Source organism: Ursus americanus, chromosome 2 (genome assembly GCF_024610735.1).
Source record: "Ursus americanus isolate L20-20 chromosome 2, mUrsAme1.1.p, whole genome shotgun sequence".
NCBI classification, from domain to species: domain Eukaryota; kingdom Metazoa; phylum Chordata; class Mammalia; order Carnivora; family Ursidae; genus Ursus; species Ursus americanus.
Window position 1 is genome coordinate 19,798,554 of NC_142128.1, and position 15,808 is coordinate 19,814,361.

At 43.5% G+C, this 15,808-nt stretch overlaps 1 protein-coding gene across 1 annotated transcript in view; it reads right to left on the reverse strand.

Annotated features, from left to right (window-relative positions):
* The window catches only part of LOC123778074 (uncharacterized), a 316,222-nt gene extending 300,458 nt beyond the window's left edge, over window positions 1-15,764 (reverse strand). Inside the window, exon 1 of the mRNA XM_087869408.1 lies at window positions 15,561-15,764. The gene's annotated coding sequence lies outside the window, so the exon portion shown is untranslated. The remainder of the gene's footprint in view (window positions 1-15,560) is intronic.
* Window positions 15,765-15,808: the final 44 nt, after the last annotated feature.

Below are 15,808 nucleotides of genomic sequence, written 5' to 3' on the forward strand. Positions count from 1 at the left end.
GGTAAATCTATTGCACTAAAGGAGAGAAATATATTAATTTAATAAATTTACAAAGGGTTTGGATATATTATGTATGCCATGTTAATAGCAATAAAATTGAATTGGGAATTCGGGGAGGTCCTGAGGAGAAGAAGAGGTAACAGAGGGTTGTATATTCTTGGGGCAACAGGAGTGAGGTGAGCAGAAATCATAGCTGAGTCCAGCCAGGTACAGCAGGGAGTCCAGCTGTGACTGAACGGGACCAGCCATGTCCAACCACTCCGTTAGAGTGTGTTACAGGCTGAACTGTGTCCTCTCCCAAACCACATGTTCAAGTCCTAACCCTCAGGACCTCAGAATGTGGCTATTTGGAGATGGGGGCCTTTCAGGGGTGAATAAGTTAAAAATGAAGTCATTAAGGTAACCCTAATCCACTATGACTGGTATCCTTCTAAGAAAAGGAAGACCATGTGAAGATGCAGGGAGAAGATGGCCATCCACAAGTCAGGGAGACAGGACTCAGAAGAAACCAACTCTACCAGCACCTTGATCTTGGACTCCAGAACTGTGAAAACATAATTATCTGTTGTTTAAGCCCCTCAGTCTATGGTAGTTTGTTAGGTCAGCCCTAGCAAACTGATACAGAGGGTCTCCTCTTCTTGTTAATGATATTACAATTAGAGAAATGACATGCCAATGAAGCGGACAGAATAAACAGTGATTATAGGCAGAACTGTATATGGGTCTAGCAGGTTCCACTTTGGCAGAAGGTCAGGACGTAGTTTGGGAGGTTTTTCTGTCATTAGCAAAGGATAGGAGTGGCAGGTGGGTTTGGGATGTAAATTTAAGGAACTGGGCTGAAGTTGTAGCCCTGTTTATCTTTCACTGACATGGTCATAACTTAGGTAGAAAATGTTGGTAAAGCCAGGTTGCCTAATTCTGTCACCTGACGGCCACTGATCAGTGGCAGGCAGCACCAGCAGAAGCAAAAATCTGGGCTCAGTTTCCTGATGGGTTTGTGAATTGGCATTCTAGCAGGCAGACAGTTCTCTTGTTTGCTTTTCTTACCCATTGCTGTTACCAGGAAAGACTGGGCCTTTTTTAAAATTCGGACAATAGAAGGGAGTCAACAAACTACATCAGTAATCTCCAATTAAAAGACAAAGACTCAAAGTAAGGAGAGGCTAATCAATGGAACAGAATAGAGTCCAGCGAGACTTACACGTATTCAATCCACTCATTTTCAACAAAAGTGCCAAGTCAATGCAACAGAAAGAGAATTTTTAACAAATGATGCTGGAACAAATGAATATCCATACAGGAAAAAAACATCAAAGAATCTCCACCTCTGCCTCACTGCATATGCAAAAATGCACTTGAAATGGACCATATGCCAAAACGGAAAAGACACAAAGCCCCACTTTTTTAAAGAGTGAAATACTTGAACAGAAACTTCACGTGCCAATATGCACATGAAAAGTGCTCACTGTCATTAGGGAAAAGGAAAAGACAGAGACTCTTTGTCTATAAGTCCTGTTACCCAGCTATGGGCTGTCCACTCCTAAAACAAAAATATCTCCCTTAAAAAACCAGGGGAAATAAGAGAGATGGAAAGCAAGCATGCTCATTCATCATTAAGAATGCTAATTGGCACATTTTTTGGAGAGCAATTAGGCAGAATTTAACATCACTTTACCTGCAAAGTAAAATGCATGCTTTGACCCAGTGCTATCGATTGTAGGGATAATCTCAAGAAAATCCCCCCTCCACCCCGCACACACACACAAAGGCGCATGTACAAAAGTGTTTGCTGCAGATTTATTTGGAAGAGTGAAAATTTGGAAACTCCCTAAAATGCCCACTAGTATGGGGAGTGGTTAAGTAACTTATGGTGCCTCCACTATTCATATGATGGATGCAATCATTAAAATAAAAAGGTAGACCTGTATTTACTGACATGGAGACATCTCCGAGATATATATACCTATTGCTAAGTGAAAAAAGAAGTCACCAAACAATGCAAATGGCTCTGTTTCCATCATTAGAGACTTATACAAAGGTGAACATTGTTGTAAGTAAAGGCAAAGGTAAATTTCCGGAAGGATACACATGGGAACATAAGAGTGCACATAAGGGGTAAGGATACATGCCATCACTCTTTACTCAATACGAATTGTTTATAACTGGGATGAGTTTACTTGTTCTCCGTGTAATTAAAAATAATAATAAAAGCTGCTTTTTAAAGTACAGAATATTAATTATCAATGAAACTAACATGTATAGGATTTTGCTCCACACTCAGCTGAAAACATTATCTCACTGAATCCTGCAAAATGGGCACCTGCGCTCATTACATAAAGAAGTGGAAGCTTAGAAGGTTTTAGTAGTGTTCAGTGGCACCTTAACATCATCTGAGGAGTGTTTTTTTGTTTTGTTTTGTTTTTTTAAATTCTAATGGTTGGACCTCATCTCAGATCCACAGGACCAGAATCTCTGCAGGGGGGGCCCAAGCATGTGCAGTTTGCAAAAGCTCCAAGAGGTGATTCTAACGTGCAGCCAGCGTGGAGAGTCAATGGTTAACATTGTTCTCACTGCTAGGTCACATTGCTAGCAAATGATGCAACGTGGCTACACTGCCCCTTCATACCCAGAAAATTATAGGTATAGATAGATGTAGATGTAGATGGTACAGTCATAGCTATACCATAGGCATAGATATAGATATAGATATCTAGAGGATTAGATGTAGGCATATATATACATATTGAATATATCTATTTTTTCAATTATGGATGAAGAGCACCTCGAGTATAAAATGCACCGGGCATTGTTCTCACTTCCTGCTCCTTCCAGTACGCCCATCCTCTGTGTCGGCCTTCTGCAGTGGTCACTGAAACTCCTGAGGGGTGATACATGAAATATTTAACAATCAGACAGCACCGGCACTGACCCACCATAATGGACCCTGGACTTAGCACTAGAGCAGGTTCAGGCTTTAACCTTTTGGTCACTGGCTCCTGAAGAGGTAAAAGGTTTCCCCAGGGAAAGCAGCAGTGGAATGCCACTCGGCAGGCTCAAGACAGTAGCTGTTTACTCACCGGTATGGAAATAGTTCTCTACTTTAACAACCAGTCCAGTGGTGCCAGCATCTGCTTGTGCCCAGACCTTGGTCTGAATGGTGGTGGTGGTGGTGAGTGTTTTTCAAAGGTTGTTCTGAGACAGTCTGCCTCCCAGGCAACTATTTCATTTCAACTACTTCTACCCAAAGACTTGCTTCTTGAGTGTTGGGAGGAAAAGAACGAGGCTGGCAAGCAGTCTGTGATCCACACCGGGCTGCCCCCACCAGCTGTTGTGTGCCTGGCAGCCCCCCGCTCCCAGCCCCGCTCATTCCCAGCTCCGAGGGGGTTTGTCACTTTGCTGATTACTGCCATGTTTCCCTCCTGAAGTGGCAGCTCCAGTTGTGTTTCCCAGATAATTTCCAAGATGCTAATTGCCACCTGCTGATTTCCTGTAAACACTGTACTTTACACATGTGATTAATCAGAAAGCTGCGGACTGTTCTGAAGAAGCATGTGTGCCTGCGTGTATGTGCGCACCCGTTTCATTACTGTGGTGAATTTAAATCACAGGCTATGTTTGCTCACAAAGCCGTATTAGCAAAACGGCAGGGAAAACAAAATTACAAAACACCATAAACTGCAAGTTCACAGACTGTATAAACAACAATTCGAGTCAGTCCGACAACTCGCTGAGTCAATTCTGGAACGGAGCAGCAGGCACGGAGCATCTCCAAAGGAGACTTGGAATCATAGGTTGCTTGTGTTTCTTGGAGAAACCAAAACTGAAAACATTTTCAAAGGTTGCTGTTAAAGAACGTTCTCTTTGGTTTCAAGATCAACCTTGTACCAAATCCTAGGTCTTCCACTGACTACCCGTAAGATCTGTACAAAGAACCCTAACCTTCAAGCTGCCCTTTCCTCATGGGTCAAATGGAGATAATTTCCAAGTCACCGGAGATAACATGTAAAATACTTACTTTGCATATTAGTCAGAACTGTTTTGGTTGTTAGTGACAGAAATTTAATTCAAAGCGGCTTAAGCAAAGCAAGAAATGGAGATGGAGTGGCTCAAAAACTAAAGACCAGGGACTCTGACCTCAGGTGCTGTTGGATCTAGATGCTCAAATAATGACTTTGGAACTCTATGACACCCTCCCCATTTGGGGGCCCTGCTTTCCTCGGTGTGGACCTCTTTCTCAAGCAGACTCTACTTATGGCAAGACTTTCTCAAGCAGACTCTATTTATGGCAAGCTGGTACACTAACGGCTCCACACATATATCTTATCTTCCCAGCAACCACAGAGAACTGGTATGAACAGCACATCCCTTGGAAAATGACCCACTAGCCCATTCTCAGATCACACAGTTTGGGTGTGGTCAAGTGGCTACTTAGATTCTACTCAAACTCCAGAGATAGGCACAGAACCAGATACGCACATGAAGATGCAGCTGGGCCTCTGGCCTCAAAACCAAACAAGACAGTTCAAAGGACAACCGGCCCCACTTGACAGTATTTGTAAAGGGAAAAATCAGGGGTTCTGACATCAGGATCTGAGTTCCAGGATTGATACTCAGTCTTCCATATAAGCAGATGTACTGAGTGATGAGAGAGAGAGAAGTTTGTTTATCTCAGAGAGAGGAGTTGTCAGCCCTTCCTACACATACTCACACAGGATGACTCCATTTCAGTCCTAGGCCAACAGGGTAAAGTGGGCAGTCTATGGCCCCAAACTCAGACACATCTGGCCAAGGTAATAGTTTGCCATTATTTGTTTTTAAGCCTCTCTGAAGGTTTACAACACTTCTTATAAGAAATTCTCATAATATCCCCACCAACAGTTCTGGTCTTGGAAGTGTAGAACTTATCATTCTACCTAATCACTTAGCCTTTTTATCCTGCTCTATCCACTAGTGGGGCAAGATGGGATCCTCTGCCCCTTCATTTCCACTGTCCATCCTCCTCAACTTCTCCCCGATATGAAGAGGGTCCTTTAGTGTGATAACGCATCAGCTATCCTATGAGAGTTGATTAATATGAGCCATAAGGGTTTGATGTCTTTAAGTGCCTTGCTCTAAAAATTGTAAGACTTCAAGGCAAATGGGTCTTATCTGGACAGATGAAAGGAGCAGGTGCACAATAAGGCTGGTGGCTCTTGTTGGAAAAGGATGGAGGGATGGAGATCAAGATAAAGGGTACTTGCTGGTGCCCATGAAAGGCAAACTTAGCCTGTCTAAAAGGTAATGCACATACAACAGAAAGGAAATGTTGGTAGCAGCCTCTGGACTCTGAATCTCTTCCTGACTGGCTATGAGGAGCATTAAAGTCCTTTCTATAATGAACTGAACTTATTCACCTTTTCAGTCACTATGGGTTAAAGGAAAAGAGTTAGACACAGCACAGAGTGATGGTGAAGGGCACAGACTCTGGATTCAGACCACCTGGATCTGAATCTAGGATCCTACACTCTGTAAGTAGGACACCTTGAGCATGTTACTTAACTTCTCTGAGCCTCAGTTTCCTTGTTGGTGAATAAAGATAATAATGGCATCTACCTCCCAAGGTTGGCATGAGAAGGAAATTAGTTAATACATGCATAAACTTAAAATTGAACCTGGTTCATAATAAATACTGAATAAATATTGACTTTATACAGACAGCAACTTGGACTCCCTTCCTTCAGGGAACCCCCTTGTTTGCGTGTACATGGTTGGCTGGGTGAATATCCCAGGAAAGTGTTGAGTCTCTCTACAGATTCACAGAGGCATAGTTGGGGTACCCAAGAGGGGTGTGGCTGCTACTTGCTTTTGTTGCACTTTTGATGTAAAGGGATTTTCTTCTGCTTGGCACAGTTGGAACAAGCTCTTCCATTGGCTTACTCCGAAAATAAGAAAAAGTCTGCAGTGAAATTTTCATGCCCTAGGCTGAAAAGACCTGGCACAGTCAACTCCAAGGGTGAGCTGGGCTGGTCACAGAAGGGCTTAAGTGGACATCAGCCTTTGCTAACAACTGGGAAGCAGCATCAAAAACAAGCACTGGAACCAATAACAGGTGTTCTCAGAACTCCAGACACAAAGGCTAGTTAGAAGCCAGAAGGGTTATTACCCAGGTATCAGAGATGAGAGCAGAGATTGCACTACAGGCTGGCTCAAGCATGTTTTGCCTAAAGTGTGCTTGCAGTTATGGTAGCCCACAGTATCTTTCAAGGTCATCTTTATATTCTGGCATCCCCAATCTCCCTCTCTTTCACCAATTACCCACTCAAGTGATTTTGCATTACTGCATGTACTCTATTCCCACTCACCTCTGGAATTCCTTTTCCTTATCAAGCCAATTCTTGATCACTCCTCAAGCATAACTGAATTTCAGTCTCCTCTTTAAGGTTTGCTTTGACCACTTCCAAACCCTCTGAACTGATACTCATTACCTGATACAATCATAATAAATACTGAATACATACTGGAATACATTGTGGAATTCTATACTGCCTTACCACATGTCTTAAACTAGGGCCTTGTAGGACAGCAAACATCCATTAGTTTTATCTCTATAGCAGCCTTCATTCCTTCTGCTGGTAGTAACACCTACCCAATTTTTCTCTGGGGTAATAAAAAAAGCCCTTCCAAATTCTTGGTCCCTGTGGCTCAAAAAGCTCAGCTCCAGGGATGCACATGTGACTCAGGCCTGAGCAATCAAGTATTCCATCCCCCTGGTCACAGTGATTGGTTCAGGGATGGGCACATGATCTAAATCATCCCTATGAGTTTCAGCTCCAGGATTTTTGCTGAAACCACTGAAAAAAGGGGAGGGATGACTCTCTTGCAAAAGACCAGCAGCCACCATATAATGGAGAGAAACCTCCTGAAAATTAGGCCACTTCAGAAAAAAACAGAGCAGAGAAAAGGAGGGAATAAGGTGCCTAAGGACATGATCTGGATCTCTGGATATAGCTATACCTGAACCTAAATATCTCCTAGAGGGGCGCCTGGGTGGCACAGCGGTTAGGCGTCTGCCTTCGGCTCAGGGCGTGATCCCGGCGTTATGGGATCGAGCCCCACATCAGGCTCCTCCGCTATGAGCCTGCTTCTTCCTCTCCCACTCCCCCTGCTTGTGTTCCCTCTCTTGCTGGCTGTCTCTATCTCTGTCGAATAAATAAATAAAATCTTTTAAAAAAAATAAATAAATATCTCCTAGACATTTCAGTTATATGAGACAATAAGATCTCTTCATTCATTCAACAAATATTAATAGAAGGCCTACTGTGTGACAGGCACTGTTCTAGACACTAGAATACATGAGGTGTATTTTTTTTTTAACTTAATACAAAATAAGCTAGATTTCTTTGCTTGCAACTGAAATCACCCTGGTCAATGAAGTCTTCATGTTGCTTCATTCATGCAATGCTATTTAACCTCCTTCGTGTGAATGCCTTTTTCCCAAGTAGATCATACATTCACTGAGAACAGAGACCACACATTGTATTTCTCTATATCACCAACTGTGTTGTATACAGTAAATAATTAGCAAATTATTTGTTAAGTCAATAAAGGCTACATTTATTGGGAACTACCACCAGTGGTATTGATTCAAATAGCCTAGTTCAGAAGAAATGTCTAAGGAGATTTGCCATTGAGCTCTGATTAGACCCTGGTAGCCAAAAGACATCTGTGCTCCATGAGCACAAACATGGCATGATGATGAATCAATATTAGTCCACAAAAAAGGAACATATCAGAGGACTGACTTATGATGTCAGAACATATGCCAGTGCCTATCTCTGCTCCTAGTCCAAATTCCTGGAAATGACCCAAGAAAAGTTGTTGTTAGAGAATAAATATGTAATAATGATGAAAATCAGGAAAAGGTACACAATGGACCATAAGTTCTGAACAGAAGAAGAAGAGCTGAAAACATGTGCAAGAGGGAATTGGCTGTGAAGATGGGAGTGGTTGTGGGGGAAGTCCAAATTCAGAATTAGCAAGCAGTGAGTAGTGAATGGTAAAGTATTTGGAGAACTCAGCCACTGACACTCTTAGGCCATGGGGGAGTGGGCAGCAACTACCTTTTCCTACAGAATAAAGCAGTGACTATGGACACAAAGGAGGAAGGCACAGGACATTGCCACAAGCATCCTGCAACTCCCAGGAAAGGAAACATTCAAACCAGAAGAAAAACTACCAGCTCACTCTAACTGGCAGCATACCGCTCCCTTCTAGCAGTTGAATATAATCAAAATCATCAAGAGGTAAATATCGAATATCTCAAATATGAGAAGTGGGAGTAACAAGAATCTCCCAATATACTGCAAAAGCTAATCTAACGGTCCTTTCTCTATTTTCCTCTTAAAGATTTATTTAATTTAGAGAGAGAGAGATGGGGGGGGGAGGACAGGGAGAGAGGAAGAGAGAATCTCAGACAGACTTCCCACTGAGCACAGAGCCCAACGTGGGGCTCGATCTCACGACCTTGAGATCATGACCTGAGCCGAAATCAAAAGTCCAACACCTAACTAAGCCACCAAGGCACCCCTATTCTCCCCTTATTTAATCTTTCAACAGCCTTTAATAAAAATGGCCACTCCCTTCTTCTCGCAACACCTGCTTTCCTTGGCTGCCATGACACCACACTCTAGTGGTCTATCCTTTTACATCCGTGTTATCTCTACTCAGTCTTCTTATGTGTTTTCTAGAGCTGCCATAACAAAACATCACAAACTGAGTGGCTTAACGGAAGTTTATCATTTCACAGCTCTGGAAGCCAGAAGCCTGAGATCAGCTGCCAGCAGGTCCATGCTCCCTCTGAAAGCTCTAGGGAAGGATCTCTCCTAGCTTCCAGTAGTTCTTTGGCTGGTGATAGCATAACTCCTGTCTTCACACGAAGTTCTCCCTGTGTGCATGTGTCTATTTCCAAATTTCCCTTTTTTACAAGGACACAAATCATATTGAATTAGATGTCCTACTCCAGCATGGCCTCATCTTAACTAAATACATCTGCAATGACCATATTTCCAAATAAGGTCATATTCTGAGGTACTGGGGGTTAAGACTTCAATATATGAATGGGGGGGCACAATTCAACCTATAAACTGTCTACTCAACGATGGCGTGGTGTTCTCGAGGTATGGGCCTTCCTTTTCTTCCCTTCTATATCTGTGCTCTTTCCCTATATGTTTTCATCAAATCTGATGGCTTTAAATATATGCTGATGACTTCCAGATTTATATCTCCACCTCTGACCTCTCCCTTGAGGTTATACCCAACTGTCCACTTGACTCTGACATATCTAATAGAGACCTCAAAATCACCAAAACAGAATTAATAATTTTCACCACTACTCCACTCCAACAAACAGGACCCCACTAGGTCTCCCCATATCAAAAACTGTACTGCCATCAACCAAGTTGCTCAAATAAAAAACTCAGGATCCTCCCTTTCTCTTATGCTCCAGAACCAAGCTATGACAAGTCCTAACAGTTCTACATTCAAAATACGTAGAATGCACCGATTTCTCTCCACCTCTGTTGTCACACCCAAGTCCAAACCATTACCAACCTCTTGCTAAAAGTAAATCCACAGGCCCGTATCTGGCCACTTTTCTTTACTCTTAACCCCCTCTAACCCACCCTCAATATCAGTGTGATTTGATAAAGTATACATCCAATCATGTCACTCAGTCGTTTTAAATCCCTAAATGACAATTTTTAGAATCAATTACATACTCCTTACCATGGCCCCCCAGGCTCTTTCAACATGGTCTGGCCCCTGCCTGCCCTTATCCTTACTCTGGACCCTTCCCTCCTCTTGCTCATTATGCTCCAGCCACACTGGTCTCCTTTCAGTTTGTAGAACACTTCACACTACTTCCCACCTCCAGGCCTTTCCATACTCTTGCTATTGTCCTTCCCAGGAAGACTCTTCCACAGATTCTGCACATATATGGATCCTTCTCATGCTTGAGATTCTAGCTCAAATATCAAACCTTAGAATCTCTTCCCTGATCAAACTTTCTAAAGTAACCCCTGCCTAGTTACTGTCTGTTCTATTTCCCTATTTATTTTACTTCTAGTATTTACAACAACCTGAAATTATCCTGTTTATTTACGTGTACTTGTGTATTATTTGTCTCCTTCTCCAATCTCCAGGCAGGAATCAAGTCTATCCTTTACCACTGTGTTTTCAGTATTCAATACTTCACCTGAAACATAATTAACTTCTATATATGTATTTAATGGACGGGTGGATGAATTAAAAAAAAATAGACCCTAGAAATCCTCTTACTCAAATCCCTGTATGCTGAGTGTTCTCTTAGCACACTATTTCCAGGAGTCTAAATGAGAAAGGATTCTTTTTCCTAGAGACAGAGAGATGCCCTCACTTTCTTGTAGCAATGCTTTGTTTGCATTGCATTTTCTTTGCATTGCCTTCATCATAAAGTCCAAATTCCTTCCAACCTGTCTGTACAACTTCATCTGCCACCACTTCCTTCCCCTATAGTAAGTTCATGGCACGCTAAACTTCGTATCATTACATGAAAATATCGCTCATGCTTATAATGTTACCTCTCTTTGGAATGCCTTTCTTTCCCCTCCTGCTAAACATCCTTCAAGATCCCCCTATGAAGCTTTTCCTGGTAGCCAGAGATGTTATCATGTCAGAGGCCTTCATACATACCTTTACCACATTTACTCTAATATATGACAATTCAACACCTAAGGTTGGAAGCAGACCTGTCCACAGAGACCTCTCAGGTCAGAAAGGACTCGCATGATATATTCAACATGCGAAATGGGAAAAATACGCAGCCAAGAATACTTTGTCCAGCAAGGCTGTCATTCAGAATAGGAGAGATAAAGAGTCTCCAAGATAAACAAAACTAAAGGAATTCATGAACAATAAACCAGCTCTGCAAGAAATATTAAAAGGGACCGTTGAGCAGAAAGAGACCAAAAGTCACAAAGACCAGAAAGGAACAGAGACAATCTACAGGAACAGTGACTTTACAGGTAATACAATGGCACTAATTTCATATCTTTCTAGAATTACTCTGATTGTAAATGGACTACATGCTCCAATCAAAAGAATAGGGAATCAGAATGGATAAAAAAACAAGACCCATCAATATGCTGCTTACAAGAGACTCATTTTTAGACCCAAAGACAACTCCAGATTGAAAGTGAGGGGGTGGAGAACCATTTATCACACTAATGAACATTAAAAGAAAGCTGGAGTAGCCATCCTTATATCAGACAAACTAGTTTTTTTATTCTATTTTTTAGAGATTTTATTTACTTATTTGAGAATGAGAGAGAGAACAAGCAGGGGGAGGGGTAGAGGAACAAGCAGACTCCCTGCTGAGCAGGGAGCCCAACATGGGTCTCAATTCCAGGACCCTGGGTCATGACCTGAGCCAAAGGCAGACGCTTAACCAACTGAGCCATCCAGGCGCCCCAGACAAACTGATTTTAAACCGAAGACTGTAATAAGAGACGGAGAAGGACACTATATCTAATATATGACAATTCTATGACCGATTTTCCCCATTTTACTCTTAATACTTGGAGTAAAAGGATTATGTCTTATATTTATCCCACTACTGCCTAGCATGGTGTCTCATAGATATACAGAAAAAAATTGTTGGCTACTATATATGCATATATAGTTGAAATTTTTTCATTATGGTATTGCTCAGTGGAGTGAAAGGAACTGGAACGTTTTAACAGTTGTTATTCTGTCAGTTATGTGACCATCATTAATGAACCAGAGGGAGAGGTGAATTTTAATTTGTGAAAAGGAAAACGATTTCAACTAGTTATGGCTTGATTAGTAAATCATATTTGAAAATACTGTGTCCAAAATAGGCACACCAATATACTGAAACTTTTCATGTCCACTTTTCAATTTTTAAAGAAACGGATAAAATTTTCAGAAATGAGAGGTAACTGGCATTCCTAAGAAATTCTCTAGCTTGGATTTTTTTTTTTTTTAACTTAGCATAGGCATAGATAGCACTTCTTGGAACTATTTAATGTACAGCTAATGTTTACTTTTATGGTACCCTTACTTTTGGCTAATGGGATTTAGAACAAGGTATAACCCTTATGGCTGCTGGCCAAAGGGCTTGTGGGTCAGAACCATAGACAGAGGAGTGGCATGTAAAAGGTGACTCTAGGGCAGCTTGTGCAATGACAGCTGTGATATGAAATATACTGCCAAGGAAAGACTGGTGTGAACATTCCTCTGGGGATCATTTGAAGACACTGACTCTTGATCCGGGTCAATTCAGAGGACAGAATCTTAAGAAAATAACCACTCCTCCAAGATGTCTCCAAGTAGTACAGTCTGTTTCGTACTTTGGATTTATTGACCTACATTGATTCACTATTTTTTCCACAATCTGCTCTTCTCAAGTCACCAACATTTTTGCTCCAAAGTAAAAGTAGACACCTAATTAGAAAACGTGGAGGACATCTGTTCTTTTTATCCATCCAGCATCTATGATCCTTTTTTCTTTACAAACCACCTTTCAAAAAAAATAAATGTTTTTAAAAGATGGTATTAAGGAATTCTTGCTAATAGGAAGCATTTGATGGTATTGAAGTTATGTTTAAACCAGGAGTCCCTTTTAGCAATACATTCTGAGAGTTACAAATGAATAATGTGATGTCTGGGATTTGCTTCAAAATATTTAGGATTGGGGAGTGGGTAGAGATATAGGGAAGACAAAATTGGCCATGAGTTGCTAATTGTTGCTAAAACTGGAAGATGAGAACATGAAAGTTAATTCTACTTTTTCATATTTGATGGGGCACCTGGGTGGCTGTCGGGAAAGCCTTGGACTGTTGACCTCAGCTCAGATCTTCTTTATCTCACCGTGGTGAATTCAAGCCTCACATTGGGCTCCACACTGAGCATGGAGCCTACTTAAAAAAAAAATACTGGTGTGTGTTACTGAGAGGCCACCAAACAAAAACAAAACTAAACTAAAAACAAACAACTCCTAAAGATCTTATGATCCTATATCTGAGAGATAATGAACAAGCCCCAGTATCCCGTGCTCCAAAAGGAACTTCGAGGAGGTTAGGCTATAACTTTCCCATGCAGATGAGATTTTGTCTTTTGGAAGTCCATGTGATGGAACAGTAAGTTCAGGTGTCTACAGATGGTCACTTTGTTGAGGACCAAGATGTTTCAGGAGAGCAGTTTCTAAGAAATGAAACTTTCATGCACCACTCCTGACAAGAAGCAGCTGGGGTGGCCTAGAGTTGCAGGGATTGAGGCTGAGTGTGGGATGTGGTTGTGATGGTCGGCCCAAGATCAATACACTAATGTACTAAATCAGAACAAATACAAAAACAAAACAAAACAAAACAACACTGTTTAAATATAAAATGTGCTAGACAAGTAGAGGGAACCAAGATACAATGCCAAGCACATTAGGAAGGATGGAGAAGAGCTTACATATGAAGAGGGTGGAGAGGTACAAAAGGAAGACACACCTGAATATTTGGGGGGGGGCATAAGGACTTTTCACTGCAACAGTCATGTCAGAAGCAAATAAGGAGCCAACAGAGAGGGTGGGGAATAAAATGAGAAAAGGAATGTAAAAGTGCTTCAAAATCTGTGAAACTGTACACACATGGCAAGAACTGCTCAGAGGCTATAGGCAGCAGATGAGGTTGAGTGCCTACTCTGTGAAACACTGCTTAAGCACCCAGCATATGTGGCTTAAAAAAAAAAAAAAAAAAGTCCTGCTTCATTGAGCTAACATTCTGGCGGGGAAAACAAATAAACGTATTTGCCAAGTGTGTGAACTCCACCTGGCTGTTTCACCTAGGCAGAAAAGCTGTCCTCTGTCTTGCTGCAGTCCCCACCATTCCCTACTGTCTTATACTCTGCCTACTTCACTCATTTATGTTAGCTGCCTGAGCTCTCTAGTCTTGTGAGTTTGTGACCCTTGCTCTCCAATGTCCCTGAGCTGCTTGTGACACTTGCCTCTCCCAATAAGCACATAAAAGACCCTTTCCTTACCGGAATCTGAATCCTGAGTTGCCACTAACCTGAAGTTACCTTGGGTGGTTATGTCACCTCACTGAGATCTCAATGTTCTCAACTGTAAAGTGAAGGCAATTATATCTGCTTTCTAGGACTTCTGTGAGGACTAGACATTGCCTAACCAGCTCTTACGGCTCTTTGGGATTTCATTCTTAGCCATACTTCTTCAAAGAAACCTACCCAGACCTCCTGACTAGGTCAAATCCCTCCAATATATGTAGATCCTCCCACCACGTTCCTCTTCTTGGTAGTACCTGTTGCAGTTACAATTATACCTTAGTTTATTTGATTATTTGATTAATGCCTGCCCCTCCCAGCAGACTTGGAAGTGCAACAGTGGCATGGATCCTGCTTTTGCTCACCACCTATCATCATGACTGGCAAAAAAATAGATGCTCAAAAAATACTAATGAGAAAGAAAAATGAACTATTCAAAGACAACCCCTGGCATACACTAGGTTCCCGACAGATTCTCTCTGACCCTGCGTCACCTAATGCCTGTCACATAAACGATACTCCTAGCTTTGGGCTGCTAGAATTTGTAGACTGAGTTTTAACTAAGACTTCTGCTGAGAAAGAAAAGTCACTAGCTTTCTTTTCTAATAGGCCACCTACTCCTAGAACGGGGATTCTTGTTTTGCCCACTGATGTATGCTAAGTGCCTAAAACACTGCCTGGCACCTCATCAATAAAGGGATGGGTGGGTGGGCGGGCATGCGACGCTCTGAGTTTCACAGAAGTTGGGAGGCGAGGACAGATCCTCCTAGCAACCACAGTGGAGGGTGGGGAGGGAGGAGCGGGGACTCTGGGCCAAGACCCCCCTTGGTTCACATTCAGCCAGTATCAACTTCCACAGAGCTAGGGGCAGTAGGGCCCCCAGACGACGACGGGGTGTCCACGAGCCCGCCCTGGGGTAGGGGATGCAGCCAAACACATGTGCTCCCGCAGAGGAGGGTGGGGAACAGCCGGGGCGCCCTCACGCCGCCTCTGGGGACCTGGATGGGGCTGCCCCGGGTGCTCCCACATTGGGAGACAGACGGGGCGTCCCTGCGCCTCCCCTGGGGACGGGACGGGGCCACCCAGGTGCTCCCGCAGCGGGAGACTGATGGAGCGCCCCCGCGCCGCCCTTGGGGGCCTGGGTGGGACCGCCCTAGATGCTCCCCCACAGGGGGGAACCAACAGGGCACCCCCGTACCGCCCCAAGTGTTCTCACCTGGGGGACGGATGGGGCGGCCCCGCGCCGCCCCTAGGGGACGGGACGGGGTCGGTCAGGTGCTCCCGCAGGGGGACACCGGGGCCCGAGCCCCTCAGCGAGAACAGCAGTGCGCTACTGTCGCCGTCCTCAGAGGGTGCCTCGAGCACGTCCGAGCCCTCTGCGACAGACCCCTCCGCCAGGTAAAGGAGTCCCCTCTCCCTCTCCCTTTTCCGCTGCAGAAAGGCCTTTGCGCCGCCTCCCCACTAGTGTTCTTCACCTCAGAGACGTCTCCCCGCCTCCCAGACTCCACGGCTGAGGGAAGCCTCCTACTCTCCTTTTCCACACTGTGCCATCTTCTCCCGCAAAATGTCTGGTCGGCCTCCGACTGTGTCCCTCCGCCCCGCGAAGCTTCTCCGCACCCCACCTCATTCCTAAAGTCCCTCAGCGGCGAGTCGCTGCGCTGCGCGCTCTCGCGAGAGTCCACCACGCAGCCCTCTCCCCCAGCCCCTCGCCCGCGAGGAAGCC